Below are 7038 nucleotides of genomic sequence, written 5' to 3' on the forward strand. Positions count from 1 at the left end.
CAAATTTCAAAGTGATGGCCACTGTACAAAACGTTTGCAGGGAATTCATTATACCATATATTTTGATAAAAGAAGCGTTGCACTATTGGTAAACTGTTATAAAACACAAAATAAAACTGAATGTCATTTTTTCTAGGATGCCTGAAGTAAAAGGATTTAATGAGACAGAATATTCTAACATTCTAACTCAAACATTGAAAAATTAAGTTCGAGTCCTGTGGGACTGTTTTAAATTTTGCTTACTTGATTCAAAAATAACCTTGGGGCAGAAGTAAATTCTACCTACATTTCTTCCACAATATGTAATTAAAGAGTAAAGGCAAAATATAGAACTTTTACCGTATGTTACTCAGTATTTTTAAAGATGTCTATCTCTGCCCCCTTCTGTTTCAGAGGTAAATTCACTTTTAACAGCAAGAAATCACTTATCAAATGAAAGATTTTCACTTTTTTACAATAAATCAATAATAAGTCTTGATAAAAAAGTAAAAACTTACTAGAAAAAAAAAACGAATATAAGGGGAAAAATATTGGCCCCAGTGGGGATTGAACCTATGCCCCCTGAAAAATTTATGTCAAAGTAGGTTTATTGTAGGAATTGAATACTCTTCAAAAGGAGATACATTATTACATGAGTCATACCTTAAACAACTGCAACTCCATTCAAATAGTTCTTTATTTTAAAAGATAGTCATCTATAACATTTTTTAATTTATCAATCACATGTTCTTTAATTTCAACGCTGGATATTTCTTCGAGTTTTAAATTTAATAATGTTTCTATTGCTTCGTATCCTTAAATATGATTTTTCATTATCTGAATTTGGTATTTCACCTAAAGTGCAAGCCAGTTTCGTTGTTATCAAAGAATCAATACGTCTGGTTACCATATCTATCTATTATACTTAAAGAAAATATATTAAAACACGCACAGTAAGTTTCCCTATCCTTATCGCTACTCTATCCGTTCAGCTTATTATATTCCTTCATATATGCATTTCAAGAGGCATTGAATAGTTCTTTTCTTTCTGCATTTCTAAAAGTGCTGTAAATGCTTCTTCAGTAACTTTACTGTCTGCTTCTTTTGCACTAAAACGAGCTTGAGTTATCAATTGTCTTACTGTGATGTGATGTAATTTTAAAATAGTTTTCTTATCTGCAACGTTTAGTGTGTTAAGAAAAATGGTAATTACTGATGGAACAGCTCCGGCAAATGCAACACGTAGGAATAGCAAGAGCTAGTGCTAAAGCAGCTGAGCAACCCATAATACCAGCTGTGATTTGTAATGCAGTATTTACTCTTCCGCATAACTTCTGTAAGCAGCTGCAAGTTGAGATATGTGTTTAATTAATTGATTTTTTCGTTTCTATTCCGTTGCTGTTTATAACCTTTATAATCGTTTATATTATATCTTAAAGTAATTATAATTGTTCAAGGTTGCTAAACAAAACCCAGCTATTAACCCATGCTGGACACGATTAATTCTGCCGTTGCGACCAGTGCAGAACATGATCAGCCTGCACATCCGTGCAGTCTGATCACGATCTGCACTGTTCGCCATTCAGTCAGAAACATTTTGGTATGCACCCCTTTTAAGTGTTAATGGTACTGCCCAAATTGAAAGAGGGACAAGTTCATTATAGAAATTTAGCAGGGTAAGGGTTAAATTTTTCACTGTAACATTTCCATTTTACTAAGGCTTGTTTTTTTCTCTGATAATCTCGTTTAATAGCTTTTTCTATGTTTTAAACTTCTTGCTTAGTATGCAAGTCTTCTTCATACAATGCACCATCAATTAATTTATTATTTAAATGTTTAATAGTGTATGTTTTTGGGTTTGTGTTGCAAATTCCATTAATTACAAATATTTTCTCTGTCCAGTTTGGTGTGTAACCTTTTTCAAAATGCCTCTTGATTTTACTCAAATGAACCTGGTCTCGGCTTACTTTTTAATACTTTTAAGTGACCGTACACATTAAAGTAAACAGTACCTTTATTTGAATGTTTACTGGCTTCAGTTGGTGTCATTTTATGTGCTATTATATTTATTAGCAATTTCTCCTAAATTATTTAAATAAGTATTCATATTGATTGCTGTATAGTATTTCCACGTTATTCTTTTAAAACGTCTGTTATTTTTTCTATAACCACCTCCTTTCCGTCATTAAATGTGTGATTATTTCTATCTTTCTTTAAAAATGCTAGAAAATTTTATTATAAAAGTCCTTAGCTTTATTCACCCATAAATGTTTAGGAATTCTTCCTTTTGAAACAACTTTGTCAAATGCTTCTGTAACAGATTCTCCAGTTTTATTCTTTAATGGAATAACAAAAGCATATTTGCTAAATATATCTATCACAGTTAATAAGTTCTAAATACCTTTATTGTCCTTAGGAAACGCTTGCATGCCAATCAGGTCCAGTTTATTTTCGCGGATTAAGACATTATTTTATTCGAAGGCTTCCAACTTTTCAGTTTTTTTTGCGCGTCCAAGTCTAGAGCCCGGAGCTCTCGAAGACGGCTGTACCTGTCCGAGCCCAAATTTATATTTCATATAAATTGCTGGTTCTACAAGTTTTTTTGCTTTTTTTTTCCAATTGATTTTGATCGAGTGCTTTATAAATGAGATAACATTTTCTTGTCACATTTACTTTTATTTACACAGCTATCATAACAAAGATATTGACTTACGCATGCTGCGTCTAGTTCATTAACAGGAGGTCTGTTATCTAAAGGGTTCCCGGGACCACAATACTTGTATCCTGTAAATGTTAACCCTTTCTGAGATAAAAAGGTTACATAGCTTTAAGGTGAAGAAGGTGTAATTCAGCGACGTCTGGCGGAAAGCCAAACGTTACGCTTCGTAACGTCGCATCAATACTTTCTATTAAGAAACAAAATGGCGCCGAGCGATGCGGGAGGGCGATACACCGGACGTTTTCTTTTCATTCTCTTTTTTTTTTGTTTTTTTTTTTTTTTTGTTTTTTTCGTTCTCGGCTGGATAATTTCGGTGGTTATAGGTGCCAAATAAAGACGAATAAAAAGAATAAATCTTTAAAAATGACTACACATTTTGAAATATACTACTAAACATTACAATAGCCGTGCAAAATTTGTTTGAAGCCAAAACATGTGCAGAAAAACGAATGATGATTTTTTTTATTATTTTGTATTTTCTTTGGATGACATAGGTGGTTATTTTATTCTACTTTCGTGTTTATCGCTTTTCCGTAACCGGGGATCACGTGATTTTAAAATTCATTCAAACGAATATTCCGTTTTAAGACGCACCACTTGCACAAAATAACAGCATTTTTTTTGTATTTCCTTGATGGTAATTATACTTGATTTGCATGAAAAATACGAGATATACAACATTTTTAGTTTCAAATTGACAATGTCATATATAAGGTCTATATTCTTAAAACTATACTGAAAAAAGATTGACCGAATACGTTTGCGTATGAAGTTTTGAAAACACATTTATTTCGGAAGGGCCTAAATTGCACCCCCTCCCCCCTCCGAAAACTTGAAGTATAGCTGTTTATTACCTGTATTATAAGAATGATTTTCATGAGTTACAAAAATGTTGATTTCCATATGTTTGTAAACATTATCGTTGGTGTTTGCATTTTAATAAGCTTAGATAATGTGGCAGTTGACCTCAATACAATATACACTGTTTATTTCCCAGTACAGGTAACTAAAATTTACTTTGCAATATAGCCCCAACATAATTTTATGACGGACTATCTTTGAACACCCCTGGACTTATTGGACTCAACTGCCACATTATCAAAGTTTATTAGTATTCATAAATTATAGCCTCGTTTCGTAGCATTCTTTCGGAAAAATCCCCCGAAGATGCGCGACGGGTTCGCAAGCAGTCGGAAAACATACTTAAATGTGCAAGTCTTTCCTATATGATAATGGGTACACTTGAGAATTATGAAAGGCATGTCAAAATTCATATATATTTTGAAGACTGCTGATGTGTATAAATTTTATTTATCAATTAGACATTTTATATCATTGCTGTATAGCATACAACCATAGCAGTTATCAAACGCATTGTCATAATAAAAATGAAAAATTATGAAAAACTTTTGAGGTTTGTGTTTTGTTTTGTATTGTAGGTAGTAATGATTTACCGACAATTTAACTGTTATTGTTTCCGAACTCCCTAACGGTATCAACTTGCTGAACATTTGTTACTGACAACATCTCTGTAGCAGGTTTGTTTAGATGCAGTAGTTCCAAAAGATAAATTATAGCAAAAGCAAGTATTTGGCGGTCGCTCAGTCCCGAATATGTTACAACTTTACATGCTGTATATTATTCCTACATGGTTTCATGTCTCTATCATTTTTTAAAAATAAATGTAACAAAAATCTTGAAGCACTTAATGAGATATATGCGACACAATTTTATGTATATTTTCGACTACGTCAAGGGCCATAACACCGGTCTGACTGTGTGATATCAAATTAAAATATTATATACTCAAATGGAAATACTGATAACAATTCTGTGAGGTTTGATTACTCTGGGTCAACACCTTTTTAGATATGTCCGACACTATTTCGGACTGACGAACGAACGGGCGAGGGAAACACTAATTGCCCCGACCAAACATAACTTGGATAGGGCACATAATAAGATATATTTCATATTGTTCCATGCAAAGAAATCATTTACCACCAGTTGCACCGTATATTATACTTAAAATACATCTTGAAATATGTCCTGTACGGCTTTCTTTTCACCACGGAATACAATGAAAATTCAGATTATTTCCGACCGAATATTTGTATATGTACATGTATATGCACTTGCTTAATTGTGTTTTGTCTCGCAATTGTACAATCTAAGTAGGTATCTTGAAAATAACCACATATATTCACGTGATAAAGAAAACTATGAAATATAATGATTTGGAAATATAAGAATGAAAGTATGTTTTAGAAAATATTAGATTTTTGTAAACGGAATGGCTAAATATCTATTTGCAAACAGCATACACAGTTTTAGTAATAAGACGTTTGCGTAACGTCAGAAAAAGCGGGAAAATGCGCAACGTCAAACGCCGCCCATAGCGCCATTTGAGACTTTATCGTTTTTTGCGACTTCGTAGCTCGAAAATGAAGTCGGTAGTCAAGGACTTTTTTTCCGTTATTTTGCTAAGAAATGCCTTTAAAATGATTATGTAAATTTTTAAAATAATTCTATGGACCAGTAAATGCATGCTCCCAATTCATACAAGAAATGTCCTTTCCGTAGAGGTCAGATTTTGGAACAACACATGCTAAGATTTATGGCTACAACTTAATTAATCGGAAAGAGTCAGCCTCAAACTTATCGCTTAACAAACTCGCGTGCAGTCAGTGTCGCTATGGGATAACATTTGTCTGGTAGAAGTGTATTTCATTGATTTATCAAATGATTTTTTTATGATATTTTTATGTTTGAAAAATGCACGTGAAAATGGGGGTAGGGTAAAATTTATGACAATACTGCGAAAACGAAGTCGGTGACCCCTGATTTTTATTTGTTCATTTTACAGTAAAATAAATTTATAGGATAATATTAGTTTTCTAAAAAATTCTATGGACCAGTTTTTGTCCACTACTTAGTCATTCCGCACGAAAACAATAATTTCATATAAAGATTTTGGCATGATTTTTGCATAAAATAAGCATTCCTTCAGCGAATAGCGGGAGTACGTATTTGAAAATTACACCACCGTGTAGGTTTCGACTGGCATATTATAATAAATGGAAAAAAACAAAAACTTTTTAAATAAAATGAATGCCCCGATACTAAATTAGTCGTCATGAAAACGGCAACGTCACAACCATTTCCGACTAGGCTTAATGTTGAAATTTCGAGGTCATCTGCGTAAAAAGTGTGCATTTGATTTTTTCAATAATTGTTTATCGGGTGAAGATCAACTTTTGCTGTTATCTACGTATGTTATTTAGGATGTAACTTGTTTTTGAAAATCCCGCTCATTACACCTTCTTCACCTTAAGAATGCCAATTGCCCTTCTAGTACGTTTTACAAACTTTGTTTTTTTATATTGCCGCAAGATGCCGTCATGTTCCTTTTGACATTTACCATTTTTGTTGTCAATTATTGAGGATTTATATTATCAATATTTTTTTCTCTTTTACACAGTGCATTTTATTATGAGTGCCCATTACATATTAAATGTATTTAAAATATTAATTTAATATGAATTTTGTCTTTTTTTCTTATAACCCCATGCATTGTGTGGTCACTATTTGTTAATATTCGCTTTCTGTTTTATTTAGACCGAGGGCCAAGAGGGTCGGGGTCACGGTTCAGGGTTCAGGGGTCAAAAGTGTGCTGGACACCTCATTTTCTATACTACTCCTGTCATGGCCCTCAGCACCGGCGTAAATGGAACTCTGTTATCCATTAAATTTGGACTTCATTATTCCCCGCCCCCCCCCCACCCCCCGCCACCCCCACAAAAAATAAAACAACATGTAATAAAGAACAATATCGAAATAACAAGTGTGAAAAGCCTACCCTTATATTTAAATTACATGGGACAAATGGCAAGAAACAATCCAAACTGTGTCTTTATGCCAAATATTTTATTTTTACAGCTTAAATGCACATAATTAAGACCCCTTTTTGTATATATTGTTTTGATTTTTATTGCTGATTACAGAAATGCAATACTGTAAAATCATAGTTTATTTTTCAGTTAACTCTTTGTTGTTATGTTCCTTTGTGGTTGATGTTGTCTGAAATAAGAAACTATCTTCAAAGTAAAATTTAATAAAAGTTTTTGATTCAGCTAAAACTGAAACTGAAAACTGAAACCGATTAATTTGATTAAACGGCTATTTTTATACAATGACGTATTCAATGGCGTTTTTACATTTAATTTAACAACCTTAAAGTATTGATGATGAAATGTAAACCTCACATAAAATTAAAACCTAACACCAGTTGTTATCACATATAAAACAGTTATCAAAAAGTTAAAACAATGCTTAAGAAA

The sequence above is a fragment of the Mercenaria mercenaria genome, unplaced genomic scaffold, assembly GCF_021730395.1.
Source record: "Mercenaria mercenaria strain notata unplaced genomic scaffold, MADL_Memer_1 contig_694, whole genome shotgun sequence".
NCBI classification, from domain to species: domain Eukaryota; kingdom Metazoa; phylum Mollusca; class Bivalvia; order Venerida; family Veneridae; genus Mercenaria; species Mercenaria mercenaria.